We start from the raw sequence: 20,805 nt of genomic DNA, 5'->3' as shown, positions 1-20,805 counted from the left end.
CAACACCCAAAGAACAAACAATCCAATCAAGAAATGGGCAGAGGACATGAACAGACATTTCTGCAAAGAAGACATCCAGATGGCCAACAGACACATGAAAAAATGCTCCACGTCACTCGCCATCAGGGAAATACAAATCAAAACCACAATGAGATATCACCTCACACCAGTCAGAATGGCTAAAATGAACAAGTCAGGAAATGACAGATGCTGGAGAGGATGTGGAGAAAGGGGAACCCTCCTCCACTGTTGGTGGGAATGCAAGCTGGTGCAACCACTCTGGAAAACAGCATGGAGGTTCCTCAAAATGTTGAAAATAGAACTACCCTATGACCCAGCAATTGCACTACTGGGTATTTACCCTAAAGATACAAACATAGTGATCCGAAGGGGCACGTGTACCCGAATGTTTATAGCAGCAATGTCTACAATAGCCAGACTATGGAAAGAACCTAGATGTCCATCAACAGATGAATGGATAAAGAAGATGTGGTATATATACACAATGGAATACTATGCAGCCATCAAAAGAAATGAAATCTTGCCATTTGCGACGACGTGGATGGAACTAGAGCGTATCATGCTTAGTGAAATAAGTCAATCGGAGAAAGACAACTATCATATGATCTCCCTGATATGAGGACATGGAGAAGCAACATGGGGGGGTAGGGGGATAGGAGAGGAATAAATGAAACAAGATGGGATTGGGAGGGAGACAAACCATAAATGACTCTTAATCTCACAAAACAAACTGGGGGTTGCTGCGGGGAGGTGGGATTGGGGGAGGGGGAGCGGGCTATGGACATTGGGGAGGGGAAGCGAACCATAAGAGACTATGGACTCTGAAAAACAACCTGAGGGTTTTGAAGGGTCAGGGGTGGGAGGTTGGGGCAACCTGAGGGTTTTGAAGGGTCAGGGGTGGGAGGTTGGGGGAACAGGTGGTGGGTAATGGGGAGGGCACGTTTTGCATGGAGCACTGGGTGTTGTGCAAAAAGAATGAATACTGTTACGCTGAAAAAATAAATAAAATGAGAAAAAAAAAAAAAAAAATGGAAGCATAAAAAAAAAAAAAAAAAAAAAAAAAAAAAAAAAAAAAAAAAAAAGAGAATGCTTGGATCAACCAGAAAATCAAAGAAGAACCTAAAGAATTCATGGAAACCAATGGGAAAGAAGACACTTTGGTCCAAATCCTATGGGATACAACAAAGACGTTCCTAAGTAGGAAATACATTGCCATCCATGCCTCCATCAAAAAATTGAAAAATCCATGAGACACCAGCTATCTTTACACCTTGAAGACCTGGAGAATCAAGAACAAATTAAGCTAACTCCACACATAATAAGGGGAAAAAATCAAGATTGGATCAGAGACGAATGAGATAGAAACTAGAGATACAATAGAACACATCAATGAAACACGAAGCTGGTTTTTGGAATAAATCAATAAGGGCAATGAGCAATTTGCCAAACTAATCCACAAGAAATGAGAGAAGGCCCAAATTAATAAAATTATGAATGAAAAGGGAGAGATCACAACTAACACCAAGGAAATAGAAACAAGTTATTATCAACAGTTATATGCCAATAAGTTAAGAAAACTAGATGAAAAGGATGCATTCCTGGAAACTACAAACTTCCAAAATTGAACCAGGAAGAAATTGACAACCTGAATAGACCAATATCTAATAACGAGATTGAATCAGTTTTCAAAAACCTCCCCAAAAAACAAGAGCCCAGGACCTGAAGGATTCCCTGGGGAACTCTACCAAACTTTCAAAGATGAAATAATATCTATTCTCATGAAGATGTTTCAAAAAACTGAAGAAGAAGGAAAACTTCCAGACTCATTTTATGAAGCCAGCATTACACTGATCCCCAAACCAGGCAGTCCCCATCAAGAAGGAGAATTTCTGACCAATATCCCTGATGAATATGTGTGCTATGATTCTCAACAAGATCCTAGCAAATAGTATCCTATGACACATTAAAACGATTATCCACCATGACCAGATGGGATTCATCCCTGGATTGCAAGGATGGTTCACCATTTGTATGGAAATCAGTTACTTTCGTAACACTCAAAATGAAAACACAGAAAGGGAAATTAGAGAATTGATTCCATTTACTATAGCACCAAGATACCTAGGAATAAACCTAACCAATGAGGTAAAGGATCTGTACTCGAGGAACTACAGAACCCTCATGAAAGAAATTGAAGAAGGCACGAAAAGATGGAAGTCCATTCCATGCTCTTGGATCAAAAGAATAAACATTGTTAAAATGTCTATACTGCCTAGGGCAATCTACACGTTAATGCCATTCCTATCAAAATTTCCCCAGAATTTCTCAAAGAGATGGAGCAAAAAAACCGAAAAATTTGCATGAAATCAGAAGAGACCCCAAAATACTAAGGAAATGTTGGAAAAGAAACACAAAACTGGGGGCATCATGTTGGCTGATTTCAAGCTTTACTACAAAGCTGTGATCACCAAGACAGCATGGTACTGACATAAAAACAGACATATAGACCAGTGGAACAGAGAAGAGTGCTCAGATTTGGCCCCTCAACTCTATGGTCAAATAATCTTCAAAAAGGAGGGAAAAAATATATACATTTGAAAAAAGACAGTCTCTTCAATAAATGTTAATGGGAAAATTGGACAGCTATATGTAGAAGAATGAAACTAGACCATTGTCTTACACCATACACAAAGATCAACTCGAAATGAATAAAAGACCTCAACATGAGACAAGAATCCATCAGAATCCTAGAGGAAAACATAGGCAGTAACCACTTTTGGCTGCAGCCAAAGCAGCTTCTTTCAAGATATGTCTCTGAAGGAAAGGAAACAAAAGTGAAAATGAACTTTTGGGACTACATCAAGATTAAAACCTTCTGCACAGCAAAGGAAACAGTCAACAAAACAAAGAGGCAACCCATGGAATGGGAGAAGATATTTGCAAATGACAGTACAGACAAAAGGCTGATACCCAGGATCTATAAAGAACTTCTCAAACTCAACACACACAAAACAGTTACTCATGTCAAAAATGAGCAGAAGACATGAACAAACACTTCTCCAATGAAGACATTCAAATGGCTATCAGACACATGAAAAAATGTTCCTCTTCACTAGCCATCAGGGAGTTTCAAATCAAAACCACATTGATACACCATCTTAAAGCACTTGGAATGGCTAAAATTAATAAGACAGGAAACAATGTGTGTTGGAGAAGATGTGGAGAAAGGGGAACCCTCTTCCACTTGGTGGGAATGTAAGTTGGTGCAGCCACTTTGAAGAACACTGTGGAGATTCCTCAAGAAATTAAAAATAGAGCTTCCCTATGACCCTGCAACTGCACTACTGTGTATTTATCCCAAAAATACAGATGTAGTGAAAAGAAGGTCCATCTACACCCCAATGTTCAGTGAAGCAATGGCCAGGGTCTCCAAACTGTGGAAAGAACCAAGATGCCCTTCAATGGATGAATGGATAAGGATGATATGGTCCATACACACTATGGAGTATTATGCCTCAATCAGAAATGATGAATACCCAACTTTTTTATCAACATGGACGGGACTGGAAGAGTTTATGCTGACTGAAATAAGTCAAGCAGAGAGAGTCAATTATCATATGGTTTCACTTATTTGTGGAGCATAACAAATAACATGGAGGACATGGGAAGATGGAGAAGAGAAGGGTGTTGAAAGAAATTGGAGAGGTAGATGAACCATTAGAGACTATGACTCTGAAAAACCATCTGAGGGTTTTGAAGGCGTGTGAGGTGGGAAGTTGGGGAAGCCTGGTGGTGGGTATTATGGAGGGGACGTATTGCATGGAGCACTGGGTGTGGTGCATAAACAATGAATTCTGGTACACTGAAATGAAATTTAAAAAAAATAAAAATGTTAAAAAGGTGGTAGGGAGATCTCCCCAGTACCTGAGGGAGGTTAATCAATTCATCCTCCACACTAGGAACTGTACAGGGTTTCACTAGATGAAGTCCCCCTTCCTGTACTCTTGGCAGGGCAGGATGCCAGAGGACATGGGTACACCTGTGCCAGCACTACAGTTACATCCTGATTAGTGTGAACATTTTCTAGGAGTAGGAGAACTCTCTTAGGTTTACCCTCTGCATTTTACAGCCCCATGTTATTGATTAAAATTCATGGAATGTGATTTCCCTTATCTATGCCTTCATCCACTTGCAGACATTTTATGATACATATAACTTGAGGTGAAAACTGAATAAAAGGAAGGTCTGGTCATTATTACTGCTGAAACTACTACCTGTTATAACTAGATGCAGTCAGCCTGGTGAGTGCAGGTACAGAGCCACTTCCATGCCCAGGACTCACACTTGAGTGTTCTTTGGTATCCACTATGTTTGCCATTTTCTTCTGGTTGGAGCTGTTGTAGGCAGTGCTATGGACAAGCTCCAGTTTCAGTACTCAGCTGAAATGGTGAGGGGGAGACAAGATATTGGGGAAGTAGGAGGAGGCACCATTTCAACCTGTACCCTAAAGTGAGCTGATTACCTACCGAAGAACTCTGATCAAGCATGAAATCAGCCTAAGATTATAATTATACACTTCTGGATCTCTACAAGGGCAGAAGACACCAGTGAGCAGGCAAAGCAGAGTGGGAACTTTTGGACTGATATTGGAAGATAAACAAAAGGAAGAGGGAGCCACCAGAAGCTACCCATTGGAAAGTAACACCCCAATACAAGAGTGCCTTGTGACTGGGAACCAGCATTAAGTTAGAGTCTGGTTGAAAGCACTCAAAAAGAGCAAATGATTGTGGGGGGGAATTGTAGGATTCGGGGCAGTTAGGGACAGGGGCTTAAGTCTCAGGACACAGGACAGCCACCCTTGGTGATGAGACAGAAAAAGTGCAGCGAAGAAGCCAGTTCTTGATCCCTGAGCCGCCAGAGGGCCTGAGAGTGTCTGGGTGGTGGCTCCCATGAGGTTGGGAGAACCTCACCAGGTGGCAAAACCACAGCCTTTTGCACTCTCCACATGTGGGCCTTGTTACCAGAGTCTGAGTCAGGCCCCACAACCCTACCCCCAAGTGAGGGGCATGCAGGCGCCAGCCGGCAGAACCACAGCCTTTTATACTCTCTGCGCACCTTGCTACCAGAGCCCGAGTCGCGCCTGACACCCGCCCCCCCCCCGCCCCCGGAGAGGTGCTTGCAGGGGCCAGCCATAGCTCTCTTGGACCCTGAGAGTCTGAGCATTCCCAGCCCAGGCCAGAGGGAAAATCTCAGTGTGCTTTCACTGCTTGGAACCTCTCTGGCAATCTGGAGCTGCCCAGACAGCTGGGGCTGTCGAGGTTTTGTGTACAAGTGGGAGTTCCTGTGACCCTAGAGACCAAGACTGGGAAGGTGCTCTGCCAGTGGCTGAGGGGAAATTTATGTGCTCTGGAGTACCCAGAGAGGAACGAACAGAGGCTTCTCTCTGAGAGTGAGGTCTGGGGGCAGTTGCTTTCCTCTGAACCTCCAAAACCATCAAAAGCTGCCAAGATGAGAGAAAACAAAGGAACAAACAAACAAAAATAACCTCCAGAGAATAAAAGCCTGAAAAACAGTTTCCACAGAGCCCACCTCCTTGATGCGGGCAGGAGGAAGTAAATCAGGGAACACTACCTGAATAAATACGTGGCAGTCCTCTCCCCCAGAAAACCAACCAAAACCAAAACAAAACAAAAACAAAACAAAACAACAATAACAAAAACAAACAACCAAAAAATAAAAAATAAAACAAACAAACAAACAAAAAAACAAGAGAATAACCAACACTACTTCATAGATACAACTTTTATTTTTAATTCATTCCCACAGTTCTGGTTCATTTTTTATAGATAATTTTTTTATTTGTTTATTTACAGCTTAACAGTGTTCATTGTTTTGGCACCACACCCAGTGCTCCATGCTGTACGTGCCCTCCCTATTACCCACCACCTGGTTCCTCAACCTCCCACTCCCCCGCCCCTTCAAAACCCTCTGGTTGTTTTTTTAACCTATTTACCATCACAGTGAGATGTCCAGTACATCAAATTCCTAATAACCTTCTAACCTGAACTTTTTCATACATATACCTGTGTTTTTCTTTTGCTTTTCTATTTTTTAAATTTTTTTTCATTTTATTTTAATTTAGTTTAGTTTATCCTTTTTTTTATTTTTAATATTCATATAGAGTTAAAATGCAAGGTAATTCCCTTTCCCCAATCAATGCTACTCCTATAGGTAAAACAGTTTTTAATTCCCTTTATCTTAGGAAAGTCAAGTCTTTTAACAAAGATATCAAGATACACCCAAGAAGAATCAAAATAACCTTCCTTGCTGACACTGAGAAGTTATAACCACTCTCCCATCTTTTTCCTCTGTCAGCGTTTCTGTGTATTTGTTTTTGTCTTGATAGTATATATATATCTTATACTTGGGGTTCTTTTTGACAAGGTTCTTTTTTGTTTGTTTGTTTTTATATATTTACTTTTTTTCTCTTGTTATCTACTTTTATCAGTCTTTTTGTATGTCTGTTTTTGTTTGTATTCTTCATAAATCTTACCTTGGGGCCCATTTGGACTGGGCCTTCTCTTTTGTTTTATCTTTCTTTTTTTCCCTGTCTCTCTCTCTCTCTCTCTCTCTCTCTTTTTCCTTTTTTCTTTCCTTTGGGTGGGGACTCTGGATTGCTCAGAAGTGTTCCAGGGTGCATCTTGCCTGCACTATGGTCAATACATTCAGCTGCACATCCGTTCAGCCATCTCTCACCAAAATGACTAGGAGGAGGAATGCCCAACAGAAGAAAAATTCAGAGACTGGGCCTTCTGCAACAGAGCTAATGGCTATGGACATAGCCAATATTTTGGAAAGGGAATTCAGGCTAACAATTATCCAGGCAATAGGTAGATTGCAGAAAGCCCTTGATGACAAATGGAATTGATTAGGGCAGAAGTGAAAGCCATCAGGGATGATGTTCACAATGTTCTCAATGAGTTCCAATCTAATCTATAGTCTCTAAAAGCTAGGGTAACTGAGACAGAAGATAGAATTAGTGATTGGAGGACAAACAGAGAAAAAGGATCAGGAGGAAGCCTGGAACAAAAGCTTAGAAGCCACGAAAACAGAACAATGGAAATAAATGACACCATGAGACTTTCTAACGTCAGAATTATTGGAATCCCTGAGGGGGAGGAGAAAGAAAGAAAACTGGAAGATGTAGTTGAAAAAAATCTCCATGAAAAATTTCCATTGGATGGAACCAATGTTCATGTACTAGAGGCAGAACCCCAAGATTATAGAATCTAGAAAGACTTCCTGACACCTGATAGTAAGAATGATGAATCATAATCGTAGACAGGAGCTCTTGAAAGCAGCTAGGGCAAAGAAACTCCTTACATAAAGAGGAAAGCCCATCAGTATAATGTCAGACCTGTCCACAGAAACCTGGCAAGCCAGAAAGGGCTGGCAAGACATATTCAGGGCAGTGAATGAGAAGAACATGCAGCCAAGAATACTTTATCCAGCAAGACTGACATTCAAAATGGATGGAGAGATAAAGAGTTTCCAAAACCAGCAAGGTTTAAAAGAGTATATGACCACCAAGTAAACACTGCAGGAAATATTAAGGGTGGTTCTATAAAAGGGGAAAAACCCTAAGAATATCTGGGAACAGAAATATATGGAGACAATCTATAGAAACAAAGACTTCACAGGTAACATGATATCAGTAAAGACGTATCTCTCAATAACCACTCTCAATGTGAATAGCCTAAATGCACCCATAAAAGGACACAGGGTTGCAGATAGGATAAAACGACAAGACCCATCCATATTTTTTCTATGAGAGACCCATTTAGAACCTAAGGATACACCCAGACTGTAAGTGAAGGGATGAGGAAGAATATTTCATGCCAATGGGCCTCAAAAGAAGGTTGTGGTAGTGATTCTCCTGTCAGATAAATTAGATTTTAAACTAAAGACTATAGTCAGAGATACAGAAAGACACTACATCATTCTTAAAGGGACTATCCACCAACAAGAAACAATTGTAAATATTTATGTATGGAAGCTTTTTATTGTTGTTTCTTTAACTAAGCTAGCTGCCCCTTTCTCTCTCTCCTTCTGCAGTTTTCATACTGCATATATGTGTTTTCTTTTTTTTTTAAGATTTTATTTATCCATTTGACAGACAAAGATATCAAGTATGCAGAGAGAGAGGTGGGGAAGCAGGCTCCTTGCTGAGCAGAGAGCCTGATGTTGGGCTGGATCCCAGGACCCTGAGATCACAACCTGAGCTGAAGGCAGAGGCTGTAACCACTGAGCCACCCAGGCACCCCACATATATGGATTTTCTTATGGGATCCCCTAAATTCTATAGGCTTTCTTTTAAACTCTTTTAAAATCTATTCTGAAAAAAAAATCTATTTTATTTTTCCTTCTGGTTGGAAAATTTCAAGTAATCCAACATTGAGCTCACTATTTCTTTCTTGTTTTTGATCAGGTCTGTATAGACTTTGGAGTTTTTTCAGCTCCATCATTGTGTTTTTCAGTTCTAGAATATCCACTTGGCTTTTTTTTTTTTTTTTTTAAGATTTAATCTCTGTGTTAAGCATATCATTTTATTCCAATATGGTTTTACTGATATTGTCCTTTTTGTTGTTGTTGTTGTCTTTTAAGTAAACATTCTGAATTATTGTTCATGTAGTTTTAATCTTAATTTCTTTATGGTCAATTCCTCGTGTTTTTTTTTTTATCATTTTATCTTTCTAGTGTCATATTTTCCTGACAATTTGTAAACCTTGTACCACTGCATTGGTGTTTGCTTGTTTGAAGAAGTAGACACTTTCCTAGTATTTATAGTTGGGATTTGACAAGGAAAGTCTTTTAACTGTCAATTTTGCCAGAAATTTGTGGCACATCAACAAGAAAATAACACAAATATCCTGACTCACTAGGTCCATGGGTAGGTGGGTTTGACACTTGTGTCTTCGGTGATCTTGGATGCTCATTGGACCCTTTTTCCCCTATGGAGGGATTGAAACTGTCTTTTTTCCTTTTGTTCAATTTACCTTTTCTCAATTCTGTGTGTGTTTTTTTTTTTTTAATGTGGAACCTCAAAATGATATATCTGTGGATGGGTAGTTATTTATATCCATGCTTATGTGAAGAGATCTGGGCCAGAACCTCCTAATCTTGCATCATCCTGACATAATCACCATGTGTGGGAAGGTCAGTATAACTCTGTTCAGTCATAGAAGTACTAAGTGAAACACTCACAGCCCTATCATGCCTTAGCAAACTGAGTTGTGTCATCTTGAAATACCTCTGTGTTCCCCAAAAGTGCACTAACAGGAGGTGAAGAGTGAGTGCTCCAGATCTCCCTCCCCAGGAGACACGATAAAAACAACCGTGTTGTGGAACCATGATATTTTAACCTAAAATGAAGGAAATCTTAGAACATAAAGAAAATCAGGATCTATTTACATTTTAAAACATTTTTATACAATTTTAAAGATTTTATTTACTTGAGAGAGAGAAAGAGAGAGAGAGAGAGAGAGAGAGAGAGTGAGCATGAGTGGGGCAGAGGGGCAGAGTGAGAGGGACAAACAGACTCCCCACTGAGCATGGAGCCCAGTGCTGAGCTGATCGCAGGACCCTGAGATCATGACCAGTGTCAGAGTCAGGCACTTAATTGACTGAAATGCCAAAGTGCACCAGTTACCTATTTGTATTTTATTTCTGTGTTCAATGCAGTTGAATTATTCATAAAATCACATGGATCTTCAATCAATGATCACACCTAGTTGGTTCAGTTGCCTAAGTGTCTGCCTTCAGTTAGGTTAATGATCCCAGAATCCTAGGATTGATCCAAAAGCTGGGTTCTCTGCTTAGTGGAGAACCTGCTTCTCCCTGTCCCCCTGCCCCTTCCCACCACTCAAGCTGTCTCTCACTCTGTCTCAAATGAATAACATATTTTTTAAAAATCAGTAATCACATTTATGTATTTTAATTATGTATATACATATTTGATTATTGATTTTTCAAATTTTAATTTCAGCATAGTTAACTTGCAGTGTAATTAGTTTAAGGCGTAAAATATAGTGATTGAACAATTCTCTACACTACTCGGTTCCCATCAAGACAAGTAATCCCTTATAGTTATGTCACCCATTCCCATACCCACCTCTTCTCTGTAACCATCAGCTTTGTTTTCTATAGTTAACAGTCTATTCTTTGGTTTGTTTCAGTGCTTTGTTTTTATTTATTAATTTATTTGTTTTGTTTTGTTTTCATTTTATTTGTTTCTTCAGTTCCACATGTGAGTGAAATCGTATAGTATTTGCCTTTCTCTGACAGGATTGTATTTCTTAGTCTTCTGCTCATTTTTTTAAACTAAATTATTTATTAATTTAAGTGTTGAATCATATAAGATCATTATATATTATGGATAATAACCATGCATCAGATAATTCACTTGCAAATACATTCTCCCATTCAATAGGTTGTCTTAATTTTGTTGATTATTTCCTCTGCAGTGCAGAAGGATTTTATTTTGACATTGTCCAGATGGTTCAATTTTGGGTTTCTTTCTCTTGATTCAGGACACATATCTAGAAAAAATTGGTATGGCTGATTTCAGAGAAGATATTGACTGTGCTCTCTTCTAGGATTTTTATGGTTTCAGGTCCCACATGTAGGTCCTTAATCCATTTGGGCTGTTTTTTGAGTGGGGTGTAAGAAAGTGGTCCAGATTTATACTTTTCATGTTGTTGTCCAGTTAGCCCAACATCATTTGTCAAAGAGACTGTCTTTCCCCCATTGTATAGCCTTTCCTTCTTTGTCAAATATTAATTGCCCATGTAATTGAGGGCTTACCTCTGGGTTTTCTATTCTGTTCCATTTATCCATGTGTATACTGCTATACCAGTATAGCATACTGTTTCATTTACAATACCTTTTTTTTTGTTGTTGTTGTTTAAAGAATTTATTTGTTGGTCAGTGGAGAGAGAGAGAGAAAGACTGATCAGAAGGTTGGGGGCTGGGTGGCATGCAGACAGAGAAGAAGACTCCCTACTGAGCAAGGAGCCTGATGCTGCGCTTTATCCCAGGACAATGATCTGAGCCAAACCTGCTGTTTAACCTACTGAGACACCCAGGTGTCCCAGCTATAGCTTAATAATATAACTTGAAATCTGGAATTAGGTTGCCTCCAGCTTTGTTTTTCTTTTTCCAAGATTGCTTTGGAAGTCCAGTGTCTTTTATGGTTCTGTGTAAATTTTAGGGATGTTTGTTCTAGCTCTGTGAAAAATGCTGGTGGTATTTTGATAGGGATTGCTTTAAGTGTGTAGATGCTTTGGGTATTATAGACATTTTAACAGTATTTGCTTTTCTAATCCGTGAGCATGGAACGTATTTCCATGTATTTGGATGTATATAACATCAATGTTATATAGAACTCAGAGTACAGGTGTTTCTCCCCTTTGGTTAACTTTATTCCTCATTATTATATAACTTTTTCTTTTTTTTAAGATTTTATTTATTTATTTGACAGACAGAGATCACAAGTAGACAGAGAAGCAGGCAGAGAGAGAAAGGAAGGGAAACAGACTCTCCACTGAGCAGAGAGCCCAATGCGGGGCTCGATCTCAGGACGCTGGGATCATGACCTGAGCCGAAGGCAGAGGCTTTAACCCACTGAGCCATCCAGGTGCCCCTATATAACGTTTTCTTAAGACCAGTTTTGTTTCATCACAATTATTTTAAACCATTGTGTTTTCATTTTCATTTGGTTCCATGTATTTTTTTTTAATTTATTCTTTGATTTCATAGGTGACCTATTCATTATTGGTAGGATGTTGCTTAACCTCCTAGCATGTGTGGTCTTTCAGGTCATTTTTTCTTGTTGTTAACTTCAAGTTTCATACCCTTGTGGTCAGAAGTTATGCATGGCATGGTCTCAATCTTTTTGTATTTGTTGAGGACTGATTTGTAACATAATAGTGGTCTATTATGGAGAACATTCCATGTGTACTTGAAAACAATGTGTTGTATATTCTTTTAGGATAGATTGTTTTAAATTTATATATTGAGTCCATCTGGACCAGTGTGTTATTCAAAGCTATTGTTTCTTTGTTGATTTTCTGTTTAAATGATTTGTCCTTTGAGGTGAGTGTGCTGCCATAGTCCTTACAATTATTGTGCTGTTGTGATGAGTTTCTTTAGGTTTGTTATTAATTATTTTATATATCTGTGTGCTCCAATGTTGATTGCATAAATATTTGCAACTGTTAAATTTTCCTGTTGGATTTTTCCATTTATGAGTGTGATTTATTTGTCTCTTGTTAAAGTCTTCATTTTAATATCTATGTTCATTTGTGTGATAAATATTTCTCCATCCCCTCAGTTTCAATCTGTAGGTGTCCTTTGATATAATATGAGTCTCTTGTAGGTTGTGTATAGACCGACCTTGTTTTTGTCTATTTTGTTACCCTATATATTTTCATCACAGCATATAGTCTACTTACATTCAAAATAATTATTCATAGATACATAATTAGTGCTAATTATTTTTTGTTTTGTCATTGTATCTGGATATTTTCCTTTTCCTTTCTATTTTTTGTCATGTTAGGTCTTTCTTTTCTTTTTTATAATTTTATTTAAAATCAATGAATTAACATGCAGTGTGTTATTAGTTTCAGAGGTAGAGTTTAGTAATTCGTCAGTTTCATATAAGACTCAGGGCCCATTCGATCAAGTGTCCTCCTTAATACCCACCACCCAGTTACATCATCCCCCACCCACCTCTCCTTCTGAACCCTCAATTTGTTTCCTAGAGTTCTTATAATGTAACATTCCACATATATATATTGTGTATGTGTGTGTGTGTGTGTGTGTGTGTGTGTGTGTATCTACATCTATATAGATATTGATATAGATATATATATAGAGAGAGAAGGGGGTAAGATATGCTGGAGAAGTAGGAGACCCTGTTCCAATTGATCCCCCAAAGTGAGCTAATTATCTGACAGATCACTCTGAACACACATGAAATAAGACTGAGATGTAGGATTATATACTTCTGGATCTCTATGGGGCAGAAGACACCAGTGGACAAGAAAACCAGAGTGGGAATGTAGGACTGATATTGGAAGACAAACAAAAGGGTGAGGGAGCCACCAGAAGTGAGCCACTGGGAAGTAATACCCCAATAGAAAAGTGCCCTGTGATTGGAAACCAGCATTAACTTGGATTTTGGTTAAAAACACTCAAAAATGAAGGGGCGGCGGGGGTTGGGGGGGTTGGGAGGTTGAGGGACCAGGAGGTGGGTAATGAGGAGGGCACGTACTGCATGGAGCACTGGGTGTGATGCCAAAACAATGAACACTGTTATGCTGTAAATAAACAAATAAAAATAAATAAATTAAAAAAAAATTAACCAAAAAATTAAAAAAAAAAAACACTCAAAAAGAGCAAAAGATCTTAAGGGGAAATTGATGGAATCAGGCGGTTGGGGCATGGGCTTAAGCCCACAGATCCAGGATGGCCACCAGCAGCACCCTGCCAGAGAGAGTGCAGCAAATTATCCAGGCCTTGGTCCTTGAGTAGGCGGTGCACATGAGAGTCTCTGGGTGGTAGATCAACTGAGAGAATCTGGTGTGGACACTAGCCTGCACTCTCTAGAACCACAGCCTTTTGCACTCTGCACATGGTCTGAGTTGCGCTCCACACCCTCCCCTGAGAGAGGTCCAGGTGGGCACTAACCAGTGCTCTCTAGGACCAGCAAGAGTCTAAACACTCCCAGCCTCTGCCTACAGGAAAATCTCAGCATGCTATCTCTGGTTGAGAGCACTGCTGAGGTCTGGACCTGCCCAGACAGCTGCAGGAAAGGCAGCCACTGGAAGCCAGATTTCTGGACTACTACTTCTGGTGGGTTTAGTAGCACTGGGATACAAGTGGGAGCTCCTGGGACCCCTGCCTGAGACTGTGTCTGGGGATGTGCTCTGCTGGTGGGAGGTAGCAGATGGAGAGTTTATGTGCTCTTGTGCACCCAGAAGGGAATAGACTGAGACTTCTCTCTGAGACAGAGATCTGGACGCATTTTGCTTTCCTCTAAACCTCCAAAGAACCATCAAAAGCCAACAAGGGGAGGAAAAAAAAAAAAACCTCCAGAAAACAAAAGCCTGAAAAACCGGTTTCCTCAGACTCAAATCTCCCAAGTTGGCCTAAAAAAAACAAGCAGTGGGGTCCTCCCCCAGAAAGCCAGGCAAAATAAAAACAAAACAAAACAAAACAAAAAAATCAAGAGGAAAACCACCACAGGATATCCATAAAACTGAAAAACACCAATATCTGGGGAAAAGAAGAGACAATGTCCTAAAACCTGTATACTTCATAGATACAACATTTACTTTTAATTCATTCCTACTATTCTCCTTATTTTAATTTTTTGTATAATTTTAAGCTATTTACCATCAGAATGAGAAGTTCAGTACAACAAATTCCATAACAACCTTTTAACCTGAACTTTTTTGATACATAAACATGTGGGGGGGGTTGTTTGTTTATTATTTGCTTTGTTTTGTGTGCTTTGCTTTTCTGTTTTAAAATATTCATATAGAGATAAGCTTCAAGGTAATCCTCTATACCCAATCAATACTACCCCCATCTATAAACCAGTTTTAATTCCCCTTGATCTCAGGAATGTTGAGTCCTTTAACAAAGATATCAAGGTACACACAGGAGGAATAAAAATAAACTTCCCTGCCCACACTGAGAATTTATAACCACCCTCCCACCTTATTCTTCCATCAGTGTTTCTGTGTATTTGTTTTTGCTATGGTAGCACATAAATCTTATACTTGGGGTTCATTTTGGCTGAGTTTTTTTTTTTTCTTGTCATTTACTTTTGTCATTCTTTTTGTTTGTCTGTTTTTGTTTATATATTTTACAACTCTTAACTTTTGGTGTGGGTCTTCTCTCTCTCTCTCTCTCTCTTTTGCAGTCTCTCTCTCCCTCTCTCTATCTCTTTCTTTTTTTTCTTTTTCTCTCTTTCTTGTTGGGACTCCAGATTGCTCAAAACCATTCCAGGGTGCACCTTGCCTGGATCACAGTTGATACATTCAGCTACACATACCCTCAGTCATCTTTCACCAAGATGACTAGGTGGTGGAATGCCCAACAGAGTAAAAATTCAGAGACTGTGCCTTTTCCATCAGAGCTATTGGATATGGACATAAACAGATTGTCAGAAAGGAAATTCAGGCTAACAATTATCCAGGTGATGGCTAGGTTGCAGAAAACCATTAACGACAAAATGGAATTGAATAGGTCAGATGTTAAAGCCACCAGGGCAGATGTTAACAGTGCTATCAGTGAGTTCCAATCTAATCCAAATTCTCTAGCAGCTAAGGTAACTGAGGCAGAAGGTAGAATTAGGGATCCAGAGGACAAACTGATAGTGAAAAAGGATCAGGTGGAGGCATAGAACAAACAGCTTAGAAACGATGAAAACAGAATTACGTGGGGCACCTGGGTGGCTCAGTGGGTTAAAGCCTCTGCCTTCAGCTCGGGTCATGATCCCAAGGTCCTGGGATCGAGCCCTACATCGGGCTCTCCACTCAGCCGGGAGCCTACTTCCACGTCTCTCTGTCTCTGCCTGCCCCTTTGCCGGCTTGTGATCTCTGTCTGTCAAATAAATAATATCTTTAAAAAGAAAGAATTAGGGAAATAAATGATGCCATGACATGTTCCAACATTAGAATTATTTGAATCCCTGAAGTGGAGGAGAAAGAAAGAAGACTAGAAGATATAGTTAACCAAATTATCCAGAAAATGTTCCCAATCTGGAGAATGGAGCCAGCATCCATGTCCTAGAATTATTTGAATCCCTGAAGTGGAGGAGAAAGAAAGAAGACTAGAGGATATAGTTAACCAAATTATCCATAAAATGTTCCCAATCTGGAGAATGGAGCCAGCATCCATGTCCAAGCAGAAACATGTAACCAAGATCATATAATCTAGAAAGGTCTCAAGACACGTGATTGTGAAAATGATGAGTCATAATTTTAAACGGGAGCTCTTGAAAGCAGCTAGGGGGGAAAAGATTCCTTATGTACAGAGGAATGCCCATCAAAATGACATCAGACCTGTGCACAGAAAACTGGCAAGCCAGAAAGGGCTGAAAAGATGTATTCAGGCCACTAAATGAAAAGAACATGCAGCCAAGAATATTTTATCCAGCAAGACTGACATTCAAAATGGATGGGGAGATAAAGAGCTTCTAAGACCTGCAAGGTTTAAGAGTATGTGACCACCAAGTCAGAACTACAAGAAATATTAAGGGGGGCTCTAGAAAAGAGGGGGGAAAATGTCACTGAACAGAAGAGTGTCATTGAACAGAAATTTATGGAGACAACCTATAGAAATAAGGACTTCACAAGAAACATGATGTTAATAAAGACATATTTCTCAATAATCACTCTCAATGTGAATGGCCTTAATGCTCCCATAAAATGGCACAGAGTTGCAGACTGGATAAAACAACAGGACCCATCCACATATTGTCTACAAGAGACCCATTTTGAACCTAAGGATACACCCAGACTGAAAGTGAAGGGATGGCGAAGCATCTTTCATGCCAATGGGCCTCAAAAGAAAGCTGGGGTAGGGATTCTCATATCAGATAAATTAGATTTTAAACTAAAGACTGTATTTAGAAAAAAATTAGAGATACAGAACAACACTACATCATTCTTAAAGGGACTATCCACCAAGAAGATCTAACAATTGTAAATATTTATGCCACCAATATGGGAGCAGCCAACTACCTAAGACAACTGTTAATCAAAGTAGAGTCATATTGATATGCATACATTAATAGTAGGGGATCATTACATGCCACTCTCAGTAATAGACAGATCATCCAAGCAGAAAATCAATAAAGAAATGAGAGCATTGAATAACACATTGGACCAGATGGACCTCATAGATATATACAGAACACTCCTTCCTAAAACAACAGAATACTCATTCTTCTTGAGTGCACATGGAACTTTCTCCTGGATAGACCACATACTGGGTCACAAATCAGGGATCAACTGATACCAAAAGATTGAGATTATTCCCTGCATATTCTCAGATCACAATGCTTTGAAACTGGAACTCAACCACAAGAAAAAGTTTGGAAAGAATTCCAATACCTGGAGGCTAAATACCACCTTGCTTAAGAATGCTTGGATCAAGCAGGAAATCAAAGAAGAACTTAAACAATTCATGGAAACCATTAAGAATGAAAACACTTCAGTCCAAAACCAATGGGATACAGCAAAGTCGGTCTTAAGGCGGAAATACATAGCCATCCAAGCCTCCCTCAAAAAAATTGAAAAATCCAGAATACACCAGCTCTCTTTACACCTTAAGGAACTGGAGAATTAACTACAAATTAAGCAACCCCACTGACAAGAAGGGAAATAATCAAGATTAGAGCAGAGATCAATGAGATAGAAACTAGAGATACAGTAGTACACATCAAAGAAACTGGTAGCCAGTTTTTTTAAAGAGTCAATAAGATCAATAAACCATTGGGGAAACTCTTCCAAAATAAAATAGAGAAGACCCAAATTAATAAAATTATGAGTTAAAACAGAGAGATCATGACTAACACCAAGGAAATAGAAACATTCATCAGAAATTATTATCAAGTGTTATATGCCAGAAATTATTATCAAGTGTTATATGTTATATGTTATATATATATAAGTTAACCAATGTACATGAAATGGATGCAATCGTGGAGCCCTATAAAATTCCAAAACACAATCAGGAGGAAATTGACAACCTGAGTAGACCGATGTCTAGTAACGAGATTGAAGCAGTGATCAAAAACTGCCTAAAAATCAAAAGCCCGGGACGTGATGGATTCCCTGGGGAATCCTACCAAACTTTCAAGAAAGAAATAATACCTATTCTCCTGAAGTTATTCCAAAAAATAGAAGAAGAAGGAAAACTTCCAGACTCTTTTTATGTAGCCAGTGTTACTCTGATCCCCAAAGCAGGCAAAGACCCCACCAAAAAGGAGAATTACAGATCAGTATCCCTGATGAACATGGATGCTATGATTCTCAACAAGATCCAAACTAATAGGATCCAACAGTACATTGACACGATTACCTGCCATGACCGGGTGGGATTTATCCATGGGTTGCAAGTGTGCTTCAACATTTTAAATCAATCAATATGATAGAACAAGTCAATAAGAGAAGAGAGAAGAACCACATAGTCCTCTCAACTGATGCACAAAAAGCATTTGGCAAGATACAGCATCCATTCGTGATTAAAAAGGTTCAAAGTATAGGGATAGAGGGAACATTCCTGAACTTCATAAAATCTATCTATAAAAAACCCACAGCAAATATCATCCTCAATGGGGAAAAAAGCTGATATCTTTCCCTTTGAGATGAGGATCACAACAAGGATGCCCACTCTCACCACTCTTGTTCAATATAGTGTTAGAAGTCCTAGCAACAGCAATCAGACAACAGAGATAAATGAAATGTGTTCAAATTGGAAATGAAGAAGCCAAACTCTCTCTCTTTGCAGATGATATGATACTTCATATGAAAAACCCAAAAGACTCCACCCCCAAATGACTACAGCTAATATAGAAATTCAGTAATGTGGTAATGTACAAAATCAATGTACAGAAATCAGTTGCTTTCTTATATACAACAATGAAAATGCAGAAAGGGAAATTAGAGAATTGATTCCACTTACTATAGGACCAAGAACCATAAGACACCTGGGAATAAACCTAACCAAAGACGTTAAGGATCTGTACTCAAGGAACTACAGAAAATTCATGAAAGAAATTGAAGAATACACACACAAAAAAATAGAAGACCATTCCATGCACACGGATTGGAAGAATAAACGTTGTTAAAATGTCTATGCTGCTTAGAGCAATCTAGACTTTCAATGACATTCGGATCAAAATTCCACCGGCATTATTCAAAAAGCTGGAGCAAACAATCTTAATATTTAATGGCACCTTAAGAGACTCCAAATGGCTAAGGAAATGTTGAAAAAGAAAGACAAAACTGGGGGCATCATGTTGCCTGATTTCAAGCTTTACTGCAAAGCTGTGATCACCAAGACAGCATCGTAATGGCAGAAAAACAGACACATAGGCCAGTGGCATAGAGTTGAAAGCCTAGATGTGGGCCCTCAACTCCTTGGTCAAATAATCTTTGACAAAGCAGGAAAAATATACAGTGGAAAAAAGAGTCTCTTCAATAAATGGTGGTGGGAAAAATTGGACAGCTATATGTAGAAGAATGAAACTCGACCATTCTCTTACACCATACACAAAGATAAACTCGAAATGGATAAAATACCTCAATGTTAAGCAGGAATCTATCAAAATCCTGGAGGGGGTCATAAGCAGTAACCTCTTCGACATCAGCCACAGCAACTTCGTTCAAGTTATGTCTCCAAAGGCAAGGGAAACAAAAGCGAAAATGAACTTTTGGGACTCCATCAAGATCAAAACTTCTGCAAAGCAAAGGAAACATCAACAAAACAAAGAGGCAACACACAGAATGGGAGAAGATATCCACAAATTGTACCATAGACAATAGGCTGATATCCAAGATCTATAAAGAACTCCTCAAACTCAACACACACAAAATAGATAATCATGTCAAAAATTGGAAAGAAGACATGAACAGACACCTTTCCAATGAAGACATAGAAATGACTATCAGACACATGAAAAAATGTTTATCAGCACTAACTATTGGGGAGATTCAAATCAAAACAACATTGAGATACAGCTTAAACCAGTTAGAATGGCCAAAATTAACAAGACAGTAAGCTACATGTTTTGGAGAGAATGTGGAGAAAGAGGGACCCTCTTACACTGTTGGTGGGAATTCAAATTGGTGCAGCCACTTTGTAAATAGTGTGGAGATACTTTAAGTCACTAAAAATAGATCTTCCCTATGATCCTGCAATTTCACTACTGGGTATTTACCCCAAAGATACAGATGTAGTGAAAAAAGGGTCATCTGTACCCCAATGGTCTTAGCAGCAATGGCCACAGTCATCAAACTGTGGAAAGAACCAAGATGCACTTCAACGGGTGAATAAATAAAGAAGATGTGGTTCCTATATACTATGGAGTATTATACCTCCATCAGAAAGGATGAATACCCAACTTTTGCATCAACAAGAATGGGACTGGAAGAAATTATACTAAGTGAAATAAGTCAAGCAGAGAGAGTCAATTATCATATGGTTTCACTTATTTGTGGAGCATAAGGAATATCATGGAGGACATGGGGAGATGGAGAGCAGAAGGGAGTTGGGGGATATTGGAGGGGTATATGAACCATTAGGGACTGTGGAATCTGAGTAACTTACTGAGGGTTTTGAAGCAGAGGAGGGTGGGATGTTGGGTGAGCCTGGTATTGTGGAGGGCACATATTTCATGGTGCAGTGTGTGTGGTGCATAACAATGAACTCTGGAACACTAAAAAGAAATTTAAAAAATAGGAGTGCCTGGGTGGCTCAGTGGGTTAAAGCCTCTGTCTGCAGCTCAGGTCATGATCCTATGGTCCTGGGATGGAGCCCCACATTAGGCTCTCTGCTCAGCAGGGAGCCTGCTTCCTCCTCTCTCTGCCTCTCTCTCTGCCTACTTGTGATCTCTGTCTGTCAAATAAATAAATAAAATCTTTTAAAAAAAGAAATTTAAAAAATAAATAAATTTTTTAAAAAATTCTATATCAATGACCAATCCTA

The sequence above is a fragment of the Meles meles genome, chromosome 3 (genome assembly GCF_922984935.1).
Source record: "Meles meles chromosome 3, mMelMel3.1 paternal haplotype, whole genome shotgun sequence".
NCBI classification, from domain to species: Eukaryota; Metazoa; Chordata; class Mammalia; order Carnivora; family Mustelidae; genus Meles; species Meles meles.
The sequence above is the reverse complement of the archived record's forward strand: the minus strand, read 5'-3'. Positions refer to the sequence as shown.